A 24053-nucleotide genomic window follows, 5' to 3' on the forward strand; every position below is an offset into this window, starting at 1 on the left:
GGGACACTGACTATTGTAAATACATGTTGGTTGCCAAGCACCTGTATTAACAGATTTATAGAGTTGGAAGAGGCCTTGTAGGTCATCTAGTCCAACCATCTCCCACCCAAGCAGGAGACCCTTCACCATTTCTGACAGATGGCACTTATATATATATATATATTGGAACCCTGAAAAAAGCGCTTGGCCTTATTGCCATGCGCTCAAAAGCCCAATTGGGCTTATTATCAGGGGATGTCTTATTTTGGGAGAAACAGGGTAGATAGATATTGTAGATAGATAGATAGATACTGTAGATAGATAGATAGATAGATAGATAGATAGATAGATAGATAGATAGATAGATAGATAGATAGATAGATACCATGTTTCCCCAAAAATAAGACCCTACCTTATATTTTTTTAAACCGTGAAATAAGTGCTTGGCCTTATTGCCATGCGCTCAAAAGTCCGATTGGGCTTATTATCAGGGGATGTCTTATTTTGGGAGAAACAGAGTAGATAGATAGATAGATAGATAGATAGATAGATAGATAGATAGATAGATAGATAGATAGATACCGTGTTTCCCCAAAAATAAGACCCTGTCTTACATTTTTTTGAACCCTGAAATAAGCGCTTGGCCTTATTGCCATGCGCTCAAAAGTCCGATTGGGCTTATTATCAGGGGATGTCTTATTTTGGGAGAAACAGAGTAGATAGATATTGTAGATAGATAGATAGATAGATAGATAGATAGATAGATAGATAGATAGATAGATAGATACCGTGTTTCCCCCAAAATAAGACCCTGTCTTACATTTTTTTGAACCCTGAAATAAGTGCTTGGCCTTATTGCCATGCGCTCAAAAGCCCGATTGGGCTTATTATCAGGGGATGTCTTATTTTGGGGGAAACAGGGTAGAACTGAGCTCAAAATTTCTGTTGCTCATCAGACAGTTGTTAAGTGAGTTTTGTATCTGTTTTACAAATTTTCTTGCCACCGTTGGTAAGGGAATCGCTTCAATTGTTGACATGGTTCCTAAGCGAATCTGGCTTACCCATTGCTTGCCAGAAGGTCGTAAAAGGGGATCACGTGATCCCCGGGACACTGAGACCATCACAAACACGAACCAGTTGCCAAGCGTCTGAATTTTGATCACCTATCCATGGGGATGCTGGAACAGTCATAAGCATGAAAAAAAGAACAGTCATAAGTCACTTTTTTTTTAGTGCCGGTGCAAGTTCAAACAGTCATTAAACAAACTGTTGTAAATTGAGGATTATCTATAGACTAGGGGTGTCAAACTCAAAGTCCGCGGGCTAGATCCGGCCTCTGGGGTGCTTAAATCTCGACCGGCCTGGAAATAGCAAAGGACTGGCCTGCTGTGCCTCTGGCAGCCAAAACGGAGCACAGGGAGGCATGCATCCCCTGCACCCCGCTTTGTCTGGCAGGGTGCTGCAGGAGGCCGTCCAGGCCAGAAATGGGACACAGGGGCATGCATGCCCCCCCGTGCCCCATTTAACTTGGCAGGGTGCTGCAGGAAGTGTCCGTTTCATCTCACCACCCCACCAGCTCAGCCTGCAGAGGAGAACTACAATGCTGATCCGGCCCTCGAAGAAATCCAGTTTGACGCCCCTGCTATAGACTGATCAGTGCAAAGATGATATTTTAATAGCTTTACAGGCGTCTCAACATTAAGAAAACTAAGTTCATGGCATCTGGCCCTCTCAATTCCTGGCAAATAGATGGGGAAGAAATGGAGGTAGTGACAGATTTTATTTTCCTGGGCTCCAGGATCACCGCAGATGGGGATTGCAGTCCAGAAATTAAAAGAGGCTTGCTCCTGGGGAGGAAAGCTATGGCAAATCTAGACAGCGTACTAAAAAGTAGAGACATCACCCTGCCAACAAAAGTGCGTATAGTCAAGGCAATGGCTTTCCCACTTGCAATGGATGGCTGTAAAAGTTGGACCATAAGGAAGGCCGAGCACCAAAGAATGGACGCCTTTGAACTCTGGTGCTGGAGAAGACTCCTGCGAGTCCCTTGGACTGCAAGGTGATCCAACCGGTCAGTCCTAGAGGAGATCATCCCTGACGGCTCTTTAGAAGGCCAGATCCTGAAGATGAAACTCAAATATTTTGGCCACTTAATGAGAAGGAAGGACTCACTGGAGAAGAGCCTAATGCTGGGAATGATTGAGGGCAAAAGAAGAAAGGGACGACAGAGAATGAGATGGCTGGCTGGAGTCACTGAAGCAGTCGGCGTGAACTTAAATGGACTCCAGAGGATAGTAGAGGACAGGAAGGCCTGGAGGAACGTTGTCCGTGGGGTCACGATGGGTCGGACACGACTTTGCAACTAGCAGCCTCCAAACCTTTGGGCACCAGAGACCGGTTCTGTGGAGAAAGGTTTTTCCGTGAACTGGAGGGGACGTGGTTTCATGTGGTGCTGCCTGCATCCCACAGATGGGACTTTGCTTGTTTGTGTGGCCCGATTTTTGGCATGCCGTGGCCCAGTGCCAGTCCACCGACCGGGGATGTGGGGGACCCCTGGTCTACAGGACCAAGTGCCTTTCACACACATCACAGTGGTGTGGATGGCGACATTCCTTTGGATCCCAGGACCTTCTCTCCCCAGCTGGAGAAGGAAGCCAAATAGTCTTCAAAGAGATGCATTCAAAGAAGGAAGAATGTGGGACCGTCTACAAAAGGATGAAACATTGATTAAAGAGGAGAGGGATTGGCTGATTTTTCTTTTCTCTTTTGTTTTGGTTGATTAAAGGCTGGCTCTGTGTTTTTCCCAATGCTGGGACATCATCTGACTTTAAAGAAGGGTAGAACCCACAATTTAAGCTTATGGAAAGCTATCGTGATTACTTAAATATTTGGGAATGGAGGTTTTGTCCCCCATTATGAGGAATGTCCTCGTCACCATCCCATAGATGCCTGTCATAGTCTTCGGAGGGAAACGTTTTAAAGGAACAAGATGCTAGCAACTTTATTTAGGACGTATTATTTGGGAAAACAGTGAGGTTTTAGTAAAAGTTAGGGGCAAAATTGGGAGGGGCAGGAGGAGATGAATTCCTTGCCTTGTGCTGGTATTATGCCAAAGGGGGGGGGGGAGATTGAATTAAAAGAGCTACCCAAATCATTGATCCAGATTAGTCTTTGCAAGAGAAGGGAGTAGTTGACTACAATGGAAAAGAGGAGGGGAGGGGAGGGAAAGAGAAAGAGAAAGGAAAAGAGACAGAGAAAGAGAAAAGGTAAAGAGAAAGGGGAAAGGGAGAGGAGAGGAGGGAAGGAAAGAGAAAGGGAAAGGGACAGAGAAAGGGAAATAAAAAAAGTAAAGAGAAAGATGCGGTGGCTCAGTGGCTAAGATGCTGAGCTTGTCGATCGAAAGGTCAGCAGTTCAGCGGTTTGAATCCCTAGTGCCGCGTAACGGGGTGAGCTCCCGTTCCTTGTCCCAGCTTCTGCCAATTTAGCAGTTCAAAAGCACGTAAAAAAATGCAAGTAGAAAAATAGGCACCACCAAGGGAACAGCGTTCTGTGGACCTTTGGCGTTGAGTCATGCCAGCCATATGACCACGGAGACGTCTTTGGACAGCGCTGGCTCTTCGGCTTTGAAACGGAGATGAGCACCGCCCCCTAGAGTCGGGAAATGATTAGCACATATGTGCAAGGGGAACCTTTACCTTTTACCTAAAGAGAAAGAGGAAGGGAGAGGAGAGGAGAGGAGGGAGGAGATGAATGTGACAAGCAAAGTCAATGGGAAGCCAAATTCATTTAACAACTGTGGGAATGGAATGGAATATGGAATGGGGAATGGAATGGAATGGAATAGTGGGTAAGGCATAAGGTAACATCTATATTTCTCCTCTGACAGCTTAAGGGGAGGAGGATGAAATTTTGAAAGAAGCCCTGTGTAAGGTACACGGTCTAGCAGGGATGGCATAAAGTTACTCTCGGTTGGCATAAACTGATGCCGTCTGTTTTCTCTGCTTTATTTTTCTTTTCTCTCGTTTGTTTTCAAGGGGGAGAGGGGTATAATTTTCTTAAGTGGCACGGGCATTGTACTGTTAATAGGAACTCTGGAAAGCGTAAGGGAAAAAAACCCTGCCAGTTGGAAACGAAAAGTCTTCTGGGTTTGTTCGACATAGCTTGAATTCTTCCAAAAACCTCCTTCCTTCAGTCATCCATCAGTAGTAAAATGTTAAGATCTTTTTGTGTGTGTGTCTTTGCATGTTTTTAACCTCGTCCCAACTCAAAGGAGTTAGGCTGGTGCAAAGGAGCCGCAGAAAATCCGATCGAATCACTCGTGCCTTGCTGTACGTTGTCGATTTACCATCCCATGTCTGTAGCGCGCTAACTTAGGTGAACAAATATTGCCCCGTGGCTGGCTGGACGTGTGTTTGTGGTTCTATTCCAAACCAGTGTGCATTTTCAGAATGTGAACTGAACCGCGGGGCTTTGGATGAAAAAGAGAATGGCTGGGAAGTCACCGTGTGTGGTTTGGACCCACACGGTTGCTATACAAAGAGTCTATGATTTATACAATAGGGAGTCCTGAGTTACCCATCACTAAAGTGATGGATGATCAAATTGTGTAGGTTGTCCTCAATTGATTCTCCTCCTGACTTCTCAGGTTTTCGTTCTTTTTCACTCTCCAGCCCATTCTGCCCTTCTTCTCTGTTAAGCTAGAGATTAGCCCCTCAAGAGTTGCCTTGAATTATAAGATGAGTGGCAAATAAATTTGATAATAATAATAATTATTATTATACCAAGATAATACTTGGTTGATATCTAAGACGCTGGCTGCAACCCATATCTACCATTAGCACCATTCAATGGTTTTGTGATGCATTTTTGAATGTTCAGTTGACCGAGTTTCATGTTTAATGAATAAAGTAAACAACAACAACAACAACAACAACAATAATAATAATAGCAACAACAACAACATAAGGAGCCGTAGTGGCGCAGTGGTTAGAATGCAGTATTGCAGGCTAACTCTGCCGACTGCCAGGAGTTTGATCCTGACCAGCTCAAGGTTGACTTAGCTGTCCATCCTTCCAAGGTCGGTAAAATGAGGACCCAGATTGTTGAGGCAAGAGACTGACTCTGTAAACTGCTTAAGGAAACTGTTTAAGGAAAGATGGAACGTTTGTATTTTGAAAGATTAAAAAAAAATAAAAAACTTTTTTTAAAAAATGCAACAGCTTGCTTCCTGGAGTCGGTGGATGCTCCATCACTGGAAGTTTTCAAGGGGGAAAAAAAAAACCATGAACAACCCTTAATCCGGGGTGGTATAAGGACTCCTGCCTTAGCCAAGAGGTCGAACTACCTTCCAGCTCTATGGTATTTCCGCTTCCCCCAGTTGTTGTGTTTACGTCTGCAGTTGCATGCCTCGGCTTTGCAATGCATGACTTCAGCTTGAATAAAAAATTTCCAGAAAACCAAGACAAGAGAGAACGGGGCGTGTGTGTGTGAGAGAGAAATTTCTCTCTGGCCCACCCTGGCTTGAAGAAGCCGGAAGGCTCCTCTTGCTGTCTCTTATGACCGAGACGCCAACGAGCTCCCTTCTCTGTTTGGCTCCTTTCAGGATTCTCAGCTTTTATGTGAGAGCCAATAGTCACACAGAATTCATCCAGAAACTATCATTACGGGCCCTTCTTTTTTTCTTCTGCGTTCTTTCAACTCCGGGATGGCTGAAGATATGCAGACACCCGAAGACAGTGGTTTCCTATAAAACGTTTTTGGGTTTTATGCTTTGGAAGCAGGAATGTTTTTACTGAATCACAAAATCCCTTTCTAGGCGCGCTCTAGGTCTACTGCGGCATCGTTTCGCTGGAAAGAACAGGCTGGAAGTTCAACCTCCTGACCTCGGAGGGATGGAAGCCTTTGTTAATGCTGCCCACAGGTAGAGGTTGGCTCTGGGGCCAAAGAGGGGTTTTTCCTGATCCCCACCTCATTGTTCTAGCTTGAGAATTACTATTATTATTATCTCTTTTATTCATTAAACATGAAACAATGTCAGCGGTCCAGTCTTTCAGGGGAGTGTTTACAAACACCCACCTTATCTCCCTTGGAATGCTGCCAGAGAACTAACTGCCACACACAGGGCAAGGCCAAACTTAGCACAGAGTCAAACAGAACTTTTCCAAAGCTTTTACCGACCAGATGAACTAATTGCTTCCTGCAAAAACTCATGTCCTGTTCGCTTCTCTTTTATGTCTTATGGGAGGGGCCAATCATCTCCAAGCCTTACTCCCAAGTCGACCCTGTTTTCTTAATTGTTTCTGTCTTCTGGCAGTTCTGCACATGTGCACACTGGGAACAGGCTCCCGCTGTTCTTCTGCCTCGCTGATGTCAGGCTCTGGAGACTCCGGAGGCAGCAAAGAACTACCAGATGGCCTTGGCCCCCACTCTGCCTCCAACTCAGAGCCATCGTCCAAGCTTTCCCCAGACTCCAGGACTGGCCCACGTTCCTCCCCAATCTCCTCACTGTCCGACTCTGCTGCCAGCTCTGCTGGCCGCTGGCAGGCCACAACAAGAGGTTGATCCCTTGTCTGGAGATCCCAAAGTCCTCAAAATTCAGCCTAATTCTGTTAACCCATCCAAAGCAGTGGGCGGATCTCCACAAGTGTCCGTGCTTTCCCAGGTTCTTTGCCTTTCAGGCAAACTCTTCTTCCCCCAAATCACAACCCCAGTAATCACCTTCCTTTCCAGAAAAATGGCAGTCATTTCTCTCTTGAGATAGCAGCCTCAAAGTCCTCTCCAGCCCTCAGCATCATTCACAAACCGCTGCCGCTGAGTTGTGGATAGAGCAAAACCAAGCTGGCCGCAGGATGGCTTCATACCACGTGTGAACCCAGCTGGGGTTGAGTGAAGAGAGAAAGGTCAGCGCACAGCAGCCTCCCTGCCCGATCTGTCAAACGCACGGAGCAGAAGTAAAAAAACGGGCCTAGTTTGGCAGAGCAGGACCTGTGGCTGGTTGACTTTTTTTTTTTTCCTGCGAGACCTCCATCTTTCTTCTTGCCATTCTGAAAGGAAACCTGATTGGATGGGATGAGAGTCTCAAGACATGCATTTCCTCCTGGCATCTCTGATCAAATGAATGGTGGGTAAATCAAGAAGGAGATACGGCAACTTTTGTCATTTCCTCTGGGTGCAATTTATTGCCCTTTGGGCTTCTGCAGGATGTAGGAATGGCTCCTCTTCCTTGGCCTTCTCCTTCTCCTCCTTCACTTCCTCCTTCACTTTCTCCTCCTTCTCATGTTCCCCTTCTCCTTTTTATCTTCCTCCTCCCCCTCCTTCTCTTTCTCCTCCCCATCTCCCTCTCCCTCCTGTTCCCCTTCTCCTTCTCCTCCTTCTCCCCTCTCCTCCTCCTCTTCCTCCTGTTCCCCTTCTCCTTCTCTTCCACCTCCTTCTCCTCCTCTTCCTTCTCCTCCTCCTCCTCCTTCTCCTTCCCTTTCTCCTCCCCGTCTCCCTCTCCCTCTCCCTCCTGTTCCCCTTCTCCTTCTCGTCTTTCTCCTCCTTCTCCCCTCTCCTCCTTCTTCCCTTTCTCCTCCTCCATCTCCCTCTCTCCCCTGTTCCCCTTCCCCTTCTCTTCCTCTTCCTCCTCCTCCCTCTCCCCTCTCCTCCTGCTCTTCCTCCATTTTCATCTTCATCCACTCCTTCTAGGGAAAGAGCGAAGAAGTCCTCCCTCCACCCTGCAGCACTGCCCCATTGCAAATTTCTCCTCGTTTTCCTCCTCCTCCTCCTCCTTCTCCCCTCCTCTTCCTCCTCCTCCTCCTCCTCCATCTTCATCTTCATCTACTCCTTCTAGGGAAAGAGTGAAGAATAAATCCTCTCCCAACCCTGCAGCACTGCCCCATTGCAAATTTTCTCCTTCATCTCATCTTTCCCCTTCTTCTTCTTCTTCTCCTTCTCTTCCTCCTCCTTCTCCCCTCTCCTCCTCCTCTTCCTCCATCTCCATCTTCGTCTTCACCTCTTTCCCTAGAAGAAGTCTTCCCCCCTCTTCCACTCTGCAGCCTTGCCCCGTTGTAAATGTTCTCCATCTGCTTTGTTTCCTCCCTCTCCTGGCACCTGCCTGCAACTCCAGATAATGCCCGATTATCTCAGGCAGTGTGGTCGAATTAAAAGGCTCGTGAGGCCCATCCAAAAAGGAAAAGCATCGAAACTCTGTGGCTAAGGCAGCGCGACCACATCACTGGTTTCCTAAACTTGGAAAACGCTGGCTGAGCAGCAGCCCAAAATAATAAAATCTCCATCTCTGACAGGATCCTCGGATGGTTGGCCTCCAAAAACAAGAGGAGACTCCTGGGCAGGAGCAGGAGCTCAGACTAAACAATTGCAGAACCCCTCCAAAGAGAGAGAGAGGGGGAGGGAGGGAGGGAGAAAGGAGAGGAAGAGAGGGAGAGAGGGAGAGAGGGAGAAAGAGGGAGGGAGGGAGAGAAAGATGGGAAGCATTTAAGGCAGGTTTCCTGATGCAAATGAAGCTTCAGAGGCATGTGGAGAAAGGGGGACCACTTCAGCAGGAAAGGAGCAGAGGACAATGAGTAGAGATGCAATGTGATGAATCAGTGGAACAGCTTGCCTTCAGAAGTTGTGAATGCTCCAACACTGGAAGTTTTTAAGAAGAGGTTGGATAACCATTTGTCTGAAGTGGTGTAGGGTTTCCTGCCTAAGCAGGGGGTTGGACTAGAAGACCTCCAAGGTCCCTTCCAACTCTGTTATTCTATTCTATTCTATTCTATTCTATTCTATTCTATTCTATTCTATTCTATTCTATTCTATTCTATTCTATTCTATTCTATTCTATTCTATTCTATTCTATTCTAATTTCTATCCCATCCCATTCCAGTCTTTCCACTCCGTTTTCACTGGCATAGGGTTGCAGGACGCTGTTGCAGCCGAAAACAGAGCTCGCAAGCCCTTTTCGCTGGCAGAGCGCTCGGGTCTCCACAGGCGCCCCTGACACAAGTGATGTTGAGCTGGCCAAGCCCACCCTGGCCATGCCCCCCCGAGGTCAAACACAACCCTGATGCGCCCCTCAATGTAATCTGCTTTTTTCCCCACAATAATTGCATGCTTCTGTAGCAAATTGTTCTAAAAGGTATTCCCCTTAATTTTTTTGTGGGGTCCAACTTCAGCTGTAAATCTTTTCTTACCCAGACGAAACACCAGTCAGCATTTCTCTACTCCTGCACAAACTTATGGTTCTGGATGTTCCCCGGCTTCATGGCAGCCATTTTGACTGCCGCTGCTCCTAGTCTTCAGATGAGGGAGTTTTCCGAGTCAGGGAGTGGCGATGCAGCTCCCCTTAACCTGCAAGGCGGTCCCCCTTTGCTTCACCACCTCTCCAAGGTGGCTATGGATTCTAATGAAGCCCCGGACAGTGAGAGCTTGAAACGGACCCGCAGAGGTCGCAGATCTCACACCGAAAGCGCCCAAAGAGGCCCTCAATGAAATCGAATTTGACACCCCTAACTTATATCTACCCTCTCAAGGAACAATCAGGATTGACTGATTCGAACTCCTTGCTGCCCAAGAGTCTTCTCCAGCACCACAATTCGAAAGCAAAGTGACACGTAGTTGTTTCTTTTGAAAGAAACACAGCCTGACCCTAGTCCTTTTTTCTTTTTTCCTCCCTTTTTTTGTTTGTTTTCCACACTGGGTTTGTGACTTTCCCGTCGTCACCAGCAGCCCGTGTGCCCAACATATCACCCTCCTGTACAGAGATTGTTGTTGTTAGTTGTGAAGTCGTGTCCGGCCTAGCGTGACCCTATGGACAACGTTCCTCCAGACCTTCCTGTCCTCTACCACAGGGGTCTCCAACCGTGGCAACTTTAAGACTTGTGAACTTCAACTCCCAGAGTTCCCCAGCCAGCATGGGGAATTCTGGGAGTTGAAGTCCACAAGTCTTAAAGTTGCCAAGGTTGGAGACCCCCTGCTCTACCATCCTCTGGAGTCCATTTAAGCTCACACTGACTGCTTCAGTGACTCTATCCAGCCACCTCATTCTCTGTTGTCCCCTTCTTCTTTTGCCCTCAGTCATTCCCAGCATTAGGCTCTTCTCCAGGGAGTCCTTCCTTCCCATTTGGTGGCCAAAGTATTTGAGTTTCCTCTTCAGGATCTGGCCTTCTAAAGAGCAGTCAGGGTTGATCTCTTCTAGGACCGACCGGTTTGATCGCCTTGCAGTCCAAGGGACTCACAGGAATCTTCTCCAGCACCAGAGTTCAAAGGCCTCCATTCTTTGGCACTCAGCCATCAATCAACTCCACTATCTAGTCCTACAGTTGCAGTCTGGAGCCTTTGCTCCCTGTCTCAGAAAAGTTTGGACACGCTTTATCAGTAGGATGTGTGAACACTGTAATTTTGTGCCTCTGCTTTATGGCTGCTGCAGAGGGGGAGGGAAGACGGCGGCGTATAACCAACAGTGCTGGGACGGGGAAGGGCGAGGCGCGTTTTTCGAAGAGAATGCCTAAAAAAGGCCAGAAGTCCGAACCGCGATTATTCCTTTTCTAAAGTTCAGGGTATTGTGTGCAGCCCCGTCTTTCCTGGCTCACATTTGCATGAACTCTAGCGTACACAATGGAAGTTGCGTACATTGTACATTCCGAAGAGAAGGGGAACGGAGTTAAAACATTAGGATTCTTTGCAGCTGCCAATTCCTCAGCAGCTCCCAGGTTTCCTACTAGAGTTCGGAAGCCGTAGCACCCCCTTCCCTCGGGTTGCGTTGCAGTATTCATGATCCAAGACCTTCAATAACAGACTCTAGGATGCTTTCCACAAAAAAAAAAAAAATCGAATCTGTTGGTTGCCAAATGAAATGAAGCAGACAATCTGTACAGGTAGTCCTCCGCGGCCACCATGGAGCACAAAATTTCCATTCTAAAGAAGATTGTGCAGTTAATTTTGGCTCATATTATGACCTTTTTCCCACAGAGAGAGAGAGAGAGAGAGAGAGAGAGAGAGAGAGAGAGAGAGGAAGGGAGGAAGGAAGGTGAGGAAAGGAAGGAAAGAAGGAAAAGGAAGGAAGGAGGAAGGTGGGAGGGAGGGAGAGACGAAGGAAGGCAAGAGAAGGAAGGAAGGAAGAAGGAAGGTGAGGAAAGGAAGGAAGAGGGAGGGAGGGAGGAAGGGAGGGAGGGAGGCAAGGGAAGGAGGGAGAGAGGAGGGAGGGAGGAAGGAGGGAGGGAGGGAGGAAGGTGAGGAAAGGAAGGAAGGAGAGAGGGAGGGAGGAAGGAAGGGGGGACGGAGGGAGGGAGGAAGGCAAGGGAAGGAGAGAGGGAGGGAGGAGGGCAAGGGAAGGAAGGAAGGAAGGAGGAGGGAGGGAGGGAGAGAGGAAGGAAGGAAGGGAGGAAGGAAGAAAAAAAAACCTTGTACGCCACTCAATTCCCAGTGATCTGAGCGGCTCACAACAGTCAAATTACAACCACATTAATAAAACATAAAAGATAAACATAAAAGATGGCACGTGTGATGAAGTGTGGGGTGTCTTGCTCCACCCCCACCCCCACCCCCCGCATCAACAGTCTGGCTGAAAGTCTTCATGGCTCCTCCAAAGAAGAGAACGGGATCCATCTGGATCTCAGAGGCCCCCATTTGGATTTCTGGCTTGCCAGAAGGTCACAAACTTTGGATCACCTAACCCTGGGATCATTGCAAACCATCGTAAATATGAGCCATTGCCAAGCGTCCGAATTTTGCTCCTGTGACCACAGGGATGCTGCAAAAAGTGCAAAAAACGGCCCTACATAAGTCACTGTTTGCAGTGCCATTGTAACTTCCAATGGTCACTAAACGAATGCTTGTAAGTCGAGGACTACCTATCCTTATTTAATGACATTTTGTAAATAGCAAGCAAGATCGTCTCTTCGGGACCATCCGGTTAATTTTCGGTTAAATTGGTTGCCCTGCCAGCTTTGCTCAAGAGGGAAGAGGAAACAAGGCCAGCAAAGAACTGCTTGCCAGCGGCTGAGCACAGAGGCCGCTTAGATTTGGGCCCACGGCATTTCTGAAATATGCAGACCTCAAGACATTCCGCAGTGCTGTTTGCAGGAGTGGGTGAAACCCTAGCGATCTACGAATGGACGGTTTCAATAAAATGCCTACGATTATCGCAACGTTATCTCGGTTTGCTTGATGAACTCGTCTGGGTCAACCTTGGGGAGGGTCATAATTGTCCAGATCAGGGGTCTCCAATCTTGGCAACTTGAAGACTTGTGGACTTCAGCTCCCAGAAGTCCACAAGTCTTCAAGTTGCCAAGGTTGGAGACCCCTGGTCTAGATGATGCTTGCGTCCATGCCGTCAAAGCCCCATCCCTGTTTCTCTTGAAGTCCGAGGCTTCTGTTTTGGTTCTGTGACGTTTCCTTCGTTGTTTGTTGCGCAATAAGAAAAGAAAATGGGAGAAAATGGGATCCTTGATGCTCTCAGAGCTCCCTTGTTTCCTTGTAGACATTTCATTACCAATCTTCGTAACACCATCAGTGCTAGAAGGGAGGAGGTCTGCGGGAGAGGAGGAGGGGGAGGAGGAGGAGGAGGAGGAGGAGGAGGAGGAGGAGGAGGAGGAGGAGGAGGAGGAGGAGGAGGAGGACTGTCAGATCCTTGGTGCTCTCTGAGCTAGGTTTTTTTCTTGTAGACATTTCATTTCCAATCTTGGTAACATCATCAGTGCTAGAAGGGTGGAGGTCTGCGGGAAAGGAGGAGTGGGGGGAGAGAAGGAAGAAATAAGAATGAAGTCTCCTATGCATTGAACTCAACTCCCTGGAATTTCATGCTTTTATTTATTTAACAAATGTTGAGGTTTTCTGACTTTTTGACAGTTCTGGGTGGCTTATAAATAAAGAGACAATACATATAAAAAGAAAGACAACACAACGTAATTAGCTCCTTGGTGAGGTCCTTGGTTGTTCTCTGAGCTTGGTTATTTTCTTTCGGTCGTTTCATTACCCAACTAGGTACCATCATCAGGGCTAGTAAGGAGTGTGGTTTCTTCCATTTGTGTGAGACATGGGAAACGTGGTTGAGACCAGTTGAGATCGCTAAGATCTGACGTTGAGTGCGAGGACTAGTTGTAAGTTACTTTTTATTTCAGTGTTGTCATAACTTCATACGGTCGCTAAACGGATGGTTCTGAGTTGAGAATTACCCGTAGTTTGGTTAATTGTGGTTTAATGAACAAACCCCAACTGGCTCAGTTCATACGGCTTGTGTAGCTGCAAAGCACAGCTTACTTACAATACCACAAACAGTTGAAGTGGGGGGAAAAACCGCTCAAGCCAAATTCAGTGAGGAATTCTGTTTTCCTCCGCACAACGTCCCTCGCAGTTAATTATTTTTAATAAACCAAACTCGGTCTAGAGCCTTTAAGCTTTCTCGTTCGTTTTGCTTCGCGGAACTGAACGCGGGATGCGAAAAAATTGCTCATGGGTGTCCGTATGTCGACCTTTTCATGTGGCCCATTCTGGAAGTCAAAACGATGGCGGCCTCATTTAATTTAATCCCAATTCTCAAGACTCCCTCTTCGTTTGAAGCTCGTTGTCCAAACTCAAGTCGCTCCCTCTGTGGGTTGTGGCCTTATGCAATCCTAAGAAAATTGGTCTGATGGCATTAATTTCTCCAGCGCCATTCGTATCCACAATCCAGTGACAAATAGCTGGGGCTTTAGATCTGTCTGGGCTCACCATGGAAACCTTCATAAATAGACTAGGTCCAGTGAATCTCCAGTAGCTATAAGTCCAAAGAAGGATAGAGCAAAAAGGCCGACACGTTTGAAGAATAAGTGGTCCGGGGAAACCATATATGGCACATTGACCATCGCTGGCTAGGCTCCGTTGTCTGCTTCCTGCTTTGGAATAAACCCTATTATCTGTCCGGCGGATCCCAAATCTCCATTTTGAGTGACTAGGATGAATGTCACCCCTCCCGTCACCAGATTGGATGAGGGAGAAGCTTTGAGTTTGGAATCCAAATTCCCGTTTTCTGTTGGATTGCACCCAAAACTTTTGAGAAGTGAAAAAAAAAACTTGCAGGTTTCATCCACCATGGATGGGCAGCTGAAGTGATGGGTTGGGACTTCGACAAGCCTTCTGGCCTCTCCCCACCCCTCTCCCTCTCTCCCTCCCTCCCTCCCTCTCTCTCCCCCCCCAACTTCTTCCCTTTTTTTCTCTGTCTTCTTTCTCTTTTTCCTTTTTTTTTTTATTAAGCCCCGTACAATGACTTGTTATGTAAAACACAGCGAGAGACTGAGAAAGAGAGATGGAGGGAGGGAGGGAGGGAGGCAGATTCTTTAGTGTCGGAATCTGAGTCACATGGGCCGGTTTGATTTCTCTCCCCCCCCCTTCTGCTAATCTGGTTTCTATAGAAACAAGATGGGGGGGTAGACAAGCAGAGAGTGAGAAGAAATGAATTAAGGTGATGGGTGGCAACTGAAAGGAATGGTAGGATTTGAGAGATAAGGGAGAAAATGTAGACGGGATAAGAGGTTGGAGGAAATGGGCCACCTCTGAGCCAGGATCTGGGCCAGCCGAAGATATTCTGGGCTTGGATGGAGTGTGTAACCCATGCCTGTTTGAAGGAAGGTCTGCGTTTTTGAGGTGAAGACATCTTTCAGAGAAGGGGAGAAGCAGAAGGTCTGGAGAAGAAGCAGACTCAAGTGTGAACAGGTGAGTGAGAAAGCAACAGGGCTGGTGGGGGAAACCTGGGACCACAAATCCCACCCACTCTGGCTAGAGCAGAGGTCTTAATCTGTAGGAAATCAGTTGGTTGGTCCTTCCCCCCCCCTTTTCCCCAATCCTGGTTTGATTTTGCAAAACTTGGAGCAGCTGGCATCGGTTATGGGATGCCAGGCATTCTTGCCTTCTCCCGCAGCCAGCCAGGTGTAGCCGAAAAGAATTCGGGTCAGAGAAATGTATGCCTTCGTGATCTCTCCTGTCTCGTCAGGTGCAGCATCTCTTAGACCTTTGCTTTCAGCTTCCTTTCGTTTTTCTTTTTTTTTTTTTGTGCCAATTGGAACAACTTCAACACTTCCCTGCCTTTCCCTCTTCCTCCTCTTGGGCTGCCTGCTTGCTTTTTTTTGATGCCCTGCGTCTTCCACATTTTGTCTCTGAATGCTAGTCTGGGCCAAACGGGTAAGGATTTTGGCTGGAGACGCACGAGCTGGTAGCGGGCCAAGTCCTAAACCGGAAAAAAACCGTCATGTTTTCTTCAAGCTTTTTAATTGGGAAAGGTTCAGAAGAGCCCTTTTTCCTTGCAGGAGGACAACTCTCCAAACTCGTTGAGATGCGCCAAAACTCAGAGCTCATCAAATCCCCCGTCACGCGGTTCGGATTTATGTTTTTTGTGCCTCTTGGATTCGGCAAACTGTCTGGATAAGAGCAACCGAGCACATCCAAATTTGCTTTCGCTGCTACGATCGGTATCGACTTGCAAATAACAACAGCGCTTGGCTCCCTGGCCTGTTCAGCGCGTGGCGCTTTGCCATCCTTGAGCTGTTTTATAAAAGCTGCATCCTGGTGGGTTTTCGGCCTGCTGCGTTTGCATGGCAGACAGGAAGAGAGAGGCGCGGAAAAGTTCACGCATCGCGCTGAGCAAGCCGTGGTTTGCTTATCTACTGGGAGAAGCCACGATTGGCTGTGGCTTTAGAGAAATCGCTGGTGGGGGAAAAAAGCAAGCCAGCCACCTTATAGCCGGGCAGCTTGTGCGAGTCCAGTTGTGTGCATCACAGTATCTATACCATTGGTGGTGATCTCGATAGAACAAAGTTCTCAGCATTTCATTTTAATGGTAACGGATCGGTTTGGGGTCTTTATGGGGTCGTCTGAAATGCATACCTTGATCCTGGAGGAAGGTTGGGGGGGGGGGGGAAAGGAGGTAAACCTCACAACAGAATGTTAAGGTCAAAAAGCCCAAAAGTAGAGAGAGCAGTAGAGAGCTCAATTTGCAAGTCTTAAAAATTTGCTTTAAAAGAAACCCCCCCAAAACCAGCTTTTTCTCCTGCGTAGAATTTCTGCTTGCTGCATGTGATACCTGAGCTAGCTGAAAGTGCAGAAGTCCCTGGCGTTGGCTTCATCCTGAAATAAAATTAAGAGAAAAACAAGATGCCCTCCCTTCCTGTGAAGATAAGCAGACAAATGCATTGAGGTTCTCCTACATTTCTTCAGGCCGAGTTAAGAGAAAGGGAGCCGGTAATAGTATCTAGAGCAGGACGACTAGATTCTGGAACAGCTTTGTCCCTTAGGCCATCCGTTTTGTAAACTCGCAGGCTTCTCCCACCACCATCACCTGCCATGTATATGTATACATGTGAATTAGGCGGTGATGTTTCTCTGTGTCACATATGTGTGTGTGTGTGTGTGGGGTGTATATGCATAATGGTTCCCTTTTGAGAGCTGAATGCAACGGAATTTCATTTTAATGTATGCTGATTAGTGTACATTTAAAGTGACAATAAAGTTGTTCTGTTCTATTCTATTCTATTCTATTCTATTCTATTCTATTCTATTCTATTCTATTCTATTCTATTCTATTCTATTCTATTCTATTCTATTCCATTCCATTCCATTCCATTCCATTCCATTCCATTCCATTCCATTCTGCTCTTATTTCTATCCCATCCCATCCCATCCCATCCCATCCCATCCCATCCCAGTCTATTCTATTCTATTCTATTCTATTCTATTCTATTCTATTCTATTCTATTCTATTCTATTCTATTCTATTCTATTCTATTCTATTCTATTCTATTCTATTCTATTCCATTCCATTCCATTCCATTCCATTCCATTCCATTCCATTCCATTCTGCTCTTATTTCTATCCCATCCCATCCCATCCCATCCCATCCCATCCCATCCCAGTCTATTCTATTCTATTCTATTCTATTCTATTCTATTCTATTCTATTCTATTCTATTCTATTCTATTCTATTCTATTCTATTCTATTCTATTCTATTCTACTCTACTCTACTCTACCCTACCCTACCCTACCCTACCCTACCCTACCCTACCCTACCCTACCCTACCCTACTCTACTCTACTCTACTCTACTCTACTCTACTCTACTCTACTCTACTCTTACTTCTATCCCATCCCATCCATGTGTCATAGGGCTGATGGATCATGAGTGGCACAGAAATCCCTTGACAAGCAAAATTTCTGCGCCACGCCACACAGCCATATTGGTGTTGCCACTTGTCCTTTGGATCGCAAGGTGCATGATCTGTCCTTTCCTCCTGGGTGTATCTTCCACAGGAATGTCTCCTCATAGTGTAGACTGAGTCAGATGGAAATGTCCGGTCACAGTTTGCCACTGGTGCAGTTTCCACTACTTTTGTGGATATGGTTGGGGGTGGGGGGAGCCCTCCATCTTCCAATAAAAGTAAATTTTTATATTAATCTTAGGGCGGAAATGTGTCTCTTTTTCGAAAAAGCAGGCTCGGGGATCCCAGATCAGGGAAATCTGGAGACAGACAATATATTTGAAGAGGATCTTCAGAAGATGCAGGAGATCAGTATGAGGAAGGTTTGAGTTTCCTCCCTCAAGATGAGCCCAGTAGAGATCCATGTAGTCTGGCATTGACTTTTTGGTAACAAAAGGGTATTGTAAGTTCAAGGGAAGTTTCACAAAAAAGATACCTCTAAGCTAAACAAGGAAGTTCAAATACATTCCAGAAGAAGGCAGTGGCAAAATACTTTGGTTTTGTTGCTCGGGTAATTACATTGTGTTGTCTTCCTTTTTATATTGTATTGTCTCTTTATTTATAAGCCACCCAGAATTGTCAAGGAGTCAGAAAACCTCAACGTTTGTTAAATAAATAAAAGCATGAAATTCCAAGGAGTTGAGTTCAGTTCAAAGGAGATTTCATTCTTACTTCTCCCTCTCCTTCTCCTTCTCCGTCTCCTTCTCCTCCTCCTCCTCCTCTTCTTCTCCTCCTCCTCCTCCTCGTCCTCGTCCTCCTCCTCTTCTCCTCCTCTCCTTCTATTCCTTGTAAAAAAGTAGGCAAAATCGTCATCTTCCTCTTCCTCCTCCTCTTCTTCTCCTTCTCCTCCTCTTCCTCCTCTTCTTCTTCTCCTCCTCCTCTTCTCCTCCTCCTCCTCTTCTCCTCCTCCTCCTCCTTTTCCTCCTCCTTTCCTCCTCCTCCTCCTCTTCTTCTTCTTTTCCTGCTTCTCCTCTTCTCCCCCCCTCCTCCTCCTCCTCCCCCTCCTCCTCCTCCTCCTCTTCTTCTTCTCCTCCTCCTCCTCCTCCTCCCTCTCCAAAAACCATTAGAGAATTCCTGAAAAATCCAATTTCTAGGTTGCTTTCGAAATTCCATTTAAAATGAAACGGGGGGGTAAATTACAAGCGCCCAATCTCTAGAGAAGATTTTTAAACAATCGTTTTCAGCAAAGTTGAGAGAGAGCTTGAATGAAGTTAGCAATATTTCTTAAGATTACCTGTTGTCTACCGTTAGTTTGAGAGTCAACTTGGTAGAGCCGTGATGGCGAACCCATGGCATGGGTGCCACAGGTGGCACACGGAGCCATATCAGTGAGCACGCGAGCATTGCCATAGCTCAGCTCCAGTGCACCTGCGTGCGCCAGCCAGCTGATTTTTGGGCCTTCCGGTCCCACCAGAAATTGGGAAATGGGCTGTTTCCGGCCTCCGGAGAGCCTCCGGTGGGCCTCCAGTAGGGTGGGATGGGGAAGGCCGTTTTTGCCCTCCCCAGGCTCCTAGAAAGCCTCTGGATCCTGGGAGGGTGAAAAATGGGCCTACCGAGCCCACTGTGCTATCTCGTGCTAAAAGCGGGGGGGGGCCGCCGGGGGGTTGCGGGTGTGGGTACGCATGTGGGCGACCTCCCCGCTCTCCCCCCGCTTTTGGCACACAACGGCAAAAAGGTTAGCCATCTTTGGTATAGAATGTGTTTTTGATTTATTTTTATAGTTTTTCTTATGTATAAATTGTTCTGACCTAGGCTTTCTTAGAAAGCATGAAGCAAAGTCTTAATCCCGGTAAAACCTCGTTTATTCACACGACTGTGAATTCCGTTCATTCACAGTCAACAAGGCTTCGGCAAACAGTCTTTCAGAGGAATGTTGATCAACCCCCACCTTATCTCACTTGGAACGCTGCCAGAGAACCAATTTACAAATGCAGAGCAAGGCCAAGCTTGGCACTGGGTCTATTAGAGTCACGAACAGAACTTTCCCATCTTGAAATGAGATGAACTAATTGCTTCCTGCAAAAGCACCCATCCCGGTTGCTCCTCTTTTATGTCCTGTGGGAGGGGCCAATCATCTTCAAGGTGTGGCCTTACTCCTGAGTTGACCCTGCTTTCTTAATCATTCTTGTCTTCTGGCAGCTCTGCCCATGCGCACACTGGGAACAGGCTCCAGCTGTTCCTTTGCCTCGCTGCTGTCTAACTCCCTCTCTGCGTCCGATGCAGAGCCCTCGTCTGAGCTTTCTCCAGCCCCCAGGACTGGCCCAAATTCCTCCCCATCCTCCTCACTGTCTGACTCTGCTGACAGTTTTTCTGGCCGCTGGCAGGCCATAACAATAATGTACACTGAGGATGGCATTTAATTTCATTGTACGAGGTGCAATGACAATAAAATAAAGTATAAAGTCATAAGTCGAGGACTCCCTGCATTTGACATGCCCAGCTTTCTTGATGGGAGTGTTTGAAAAGACACGCCTGCCCATCGTGGCACAGGCCACTTGGATCGCCCAGAAAGGGACACCAAAGAGGGGTTTCTCATCCTGTTTTGAAGTAGGCAGATGAGGCATATTGTGAAGGAAGCTGGGCTCCGTATCCAGCATTGATCGGAGCAAATTAGATTTCACATCTTCAGTCAAACTTGAATCCATCCCGTATTGAGCCAAGAGAGAGAAAAACGAAAATTTCCACAGGAAACAAGGAATCGGTACATATTGAAACCATCTTGGGAACAGTTTCGGAGTGAAGGAGGCCGAGTTCAAGACTTTTGTCTTATCGTGACAGGGGATGATGATAGCTCAACGATCAAATGCAAATGAAGTAAATAGAAATGCTCAGCAAATAAACAAACTCGCCGTTCCTGAATATTCTAGTTTACCACGCTAGCCAACTATTTCACAATGAATAAACTAAGCCCAAGGATCGGTGTTGCAGCGTTGCATGCTCTCAGTTGGGATTTATTTCAGCGTTTTTAATTCCAGATTAGGGCCTTGAGGAAACATTGCTTATTTAAATCCATTTTCTTCTTCTAAATCCATCTTCTCATTGTTCCTATCACCCATCTCCTCCCACTTATGATTGTATGACTGTAACTTTGTTGCTTGTATCCTTACGATTTATATTGATATGGTTTCCTAGTATGATTGGATTTGCTTATTTGTACCCTATGACCATCATTAAGTGTTGTACTTTATGATTCTTGATGAATGTATCTTTTCTTTTATGTACATTGAGAGCGTATGCACCAAAGACAAATTCCTTGTGTGTCCAATCACACTTGGCCAATAAAGAATTCTATTCTATTCTATTCTATTCTATTCTATTCTATTCTATTCTATTCTATTCTATTCTATTCTATTCTATTCTATTCTATTCTATTCCATCCCATCCCATCCCCATTCTCTATTCTATTCTATTCTATTCTATTCTATTCTATTCTATTCTATTCTATTCTATTCCATTCCATTCCATTCCATTCCATTCCATTCCATTCCATTCCATTCCCTATTCTATTCTATTCTATTCTATTCTATTCCATTCCATTCCATCCCATCCCATCCCATCCCATCCCCATTCCCTATTCTATTCTATTCTATTCTATTCTATTCTATTCTATTCTATTCTATTCTATTCTATTCTATTCCATCCCATCCCATCCCCATTCTCTATTCTATTCTATTCTATTCTATTCTATTCTATTCTATTCTATTCTATTCTATTCTATTCTATTCTATTCTATTCTATTCCATTCCATTCCATTCCATTCCATTCCATTCCATTCCATTCCATTCCCTATTCTATTCTATTCCATTCCATTCCATCCCATCCCATCCCATCCCATCCCATCCCATCCCATCCCATCCCATCCCCATTCCCTATTCTATTCTATTCTATTCTATTCTATTCTATTCTATTCTATTCTATTCTATTCTATTCTATTCCATTCCATTCCATTCCATTCCATTCCATTCCATTCCATTCCCTATTCTATTCTATTCCATTCCATTCCATTCCATCCCATCCCATCCCATCCCATCCCCATTCCCTATTCTATTCTATTCTATTCTATTCTATTCTATTCTATTCTATTCTATTCTATTCTATTCTATTCTATGCTATTCTATTCTATTCTATTCTATTCTATTCTATTCTATTCTATTCTATTCTATTCTATTCTATACCATTCCATTCCATTCCATTCCATTCCCTATTCTATTCTATTCTATTCTATTCTATTCTATTCTATTCTAAAAACGTATTGATTACTTCTTCAAATTGATGAGTTCATATTAGCACAGCCTTATTTTCTGGAAATACACTTTCTATTATATATACAGGAAAATAACTCTTAGGGTTAATTAAAAATATAGTTAATCAGTTATTTAATTTTTAAAAACTTGGTTAAAAATATAGATAAAAATATAGTTAAATACCTGGTTTGGTCCTACCGTCATTTCAGAAGCATCGGTTATTAAGCATCTCGTCCACACTAGTTGCATGAAAAATAGAAGAAGATTAATAGAGGAGAATATTTGCAGCTCAGGGTTGAACTGTGAGGTCCTTGGTGACCTCTGAGCTTGGTGGTTTTCTTGCAGACATTTCAAGACCCATCTAGGTAACATCAATAGTGCTGAAAGGGAATGAGATTTGTGGCGTGATTAGAATGGGAAGAGACTGGGAGGGGGGAAAAGGAGGAGGAAGAAGAGGAGGAGGAGGAGAACAGGGAGGTAGGGGGAGAAGGACTGGGGAATTCTTGGTGCTCTCTGAGCTTGGTGGTTTTCTTGCAGACATTTCATGATCCATCTAGGTAACATCATCCATACTAGAAGGGAGTGGTGTTTGTGGAGAGGAGGAGGAGGAATAATGTGGGGTCCTTGGAGCTCTCTGAACTTGGTAGTTTTCTTGCAGATTACCCAAATAGGTAACTTCTTCTGTGCTAGAAGGGAATGGGGTTTGTGGAGTGATGAGAATGGGAAGAGAATGGGAGGGGGGGAAAGAAGGGGGAGGAGGAGGAGGACTGTGTGATTTTTGATGCTCTCCGAGCTTGGTGGTTTTCGAACAGGACATTTTATTACCCAACTAGATAACATCACCAGTGCAGCTCTGATGTTACCTAGCTTGGTAATGGAAGGTCTGCAAGAAAATCCCCAAGCTCAGAGAACACTAAGGACCCAATAATAGAAGAGAAGTGTTTATTTTTTTATTTTCCCCCCCCTCTCCATGAGTTCCTGGAAATTGTACAAGTAGCATCTTCTCGCTCGCCCAAGGAGAACTCAAAGAAATATGCTGAAAAAGCCCTATGCTATCCTAGCAAATTGGGGCAACTTAAAATAATACGAGGAGTCATTTACAAAAGAGGACGGCGGGAACGTCTTGAGGCCGCTCCAACTGAGACAAAGAATTCTCAGAAGTCTAGGACCAGACCAAGCCAAATCAAACTAAACACCGTTCAGTAAAATAAATCAATCAAACACTCGTGGGAGATCAAAGGATCTTCTTGGAAGAGGCTGCCCACTGCATTTCTGCATGTTTTAGCACCCTGAATTCTCTTCCCTTCGGCCCTTTGCTGAAAATGGGTTTCCTGCTTAAAAAGGCCTCTTAAGCCAGAAGGTACGGTAGATGTTTCCCTCGGAGAACCCTCTGGGGTAGCATCTTGGTGGTTTTGCAGAGCAACTCCAAGTAAGTCATGAAGTGCCACAGAACAAACCTCATTAATCAAAGTGAATTACCGTATTTTTCGGAGTATAAGCCGCTCCGGACTATAGGACGCACCTACCTTTTTTTGGTGAGGAAAACAAGAAAAAGAAATCTGCCTCTGCCTCCCAGCAATTTTGCCTCGTTGCAGCAAACAGCAAATAGCCTGCTTTACTTTCATTGTCGTTTTCAGCATAGCTTGATTAGCACAAAAAAAGAAAAAAAATGTGCTCCCAGCAATTTACCTCCTTGCAGCAAGCAGCAGAGGCCCGCACAAAACAGCTGAGAGTTGGGAGGCCGATCCAACAGACAATCAACATGTGCTAATTAGGCTGTGCTGAAGCTGAAATGGGCTGTTTCTTCTTGCTGCTTGCTGCAAAGAGGTAAATTGCTGGGAGGCGGAGGCCAAAGGGTGGGGGCCAGTGGGTGGGCGGGGCTACATTCAGTGTATAAGACGCACCTAAATTTTCACCCCCTTTTGGCGGGGGGAAAGGTGCGTCTTATACTCCGAAAAATACGGTACATCTTTGCTATAAATACATAATTTGCAAAGCTTAAGGTGAGTTTTGAATTAAGGTGAGCATGGAGCTGCCCTGCCCTCATCCCATAGATCCAGTTTTGGTCACCATACTATAAAAAAGATGTTGAGACTCTAGAAAGAATGCAGAGAAGAGCAACCAGGATGATGAGGGGACTGGAGGCTAAAACATACGATGAACGGTTGCAGGAACTGGGCCTGGCTAGTCTAGTGAAGAGAAGGACCAGGGGAGACATGATAGCATTCTTCCAATATTTGAGGGGCTGCCACAGAGAGGAGGAAGGGGGTCAAGCTATTTTCCAAAGCACCCAAAGACCAGACAAGGAATAATGGATGGAAACTGACCAAGGAGAGATTCAACCTAGAAACAAGGAGGAATTTCCTGACAGTGAGAACAATCAATCCATGGAACAGAAGTTGCCTTGAGAACTTGTGGGAGCTTCATCACTGGAGGCTTTCAAGAAAAGACTGGACTACCATCTGTCAGAAATGGTATAGGGTCTCCTCCTGTGGCAGGAGGGTTGGACTAGATGACTTACAAGGTCCCTCCCAACTCTGTTAATCTGTTAGATACTTACAAATCAAAAATGCAACCAAGAACTACCGTCTCTATAATTGCTTCGAAGTTTCTTGAACTTGCCAAG

General features: G+C 45.8%; 1 protein-coding gene across 3 annotated transcripts in view; it reads left to right on the plus strand.

Annotated features, from left to right (window-relative positions):
• The window catches only part of LOC117673124 (ankyrin repeat and fibronectin type-III domain-containing protein 1-like), a 306226-nt gene that overhangs the window by 180339 nt on the left and 101834 nt on the right, over positions 1-24053 (plus strand). The window contains exon 1 of one of the 3 annotated variants that reach the window (XM_087878370.1): positions 14568-14649. The exons of the other annotated variants lie outside the window; for them this stretch is intronic. The gene's annotated coding sequence lies outside the window, so the exon portion shown is untranslated. Of the gene's footprint in view, positions 1-14567; positions 14650-24053 lie in introns of those variants that run through there. 3 annotated transcript variants of the gene reach the window in all.

The sequence above is a fragment of the Pantherophis guttatus genome, chromosome 14 (genome assembly GCF_059756535.1).
Source record: "Pantherophis guttatus breed Tessera chromosome 14, ASM5975653v1, whole genome shotgun sequence".
NCBI classification, from domain to species: domain Eukaryota; kingdom Metazoa; phylum Chordata; class Lepidosauria; order Squamata; family Colubridae; genus Pantherophis; species Pantherophis guttatus.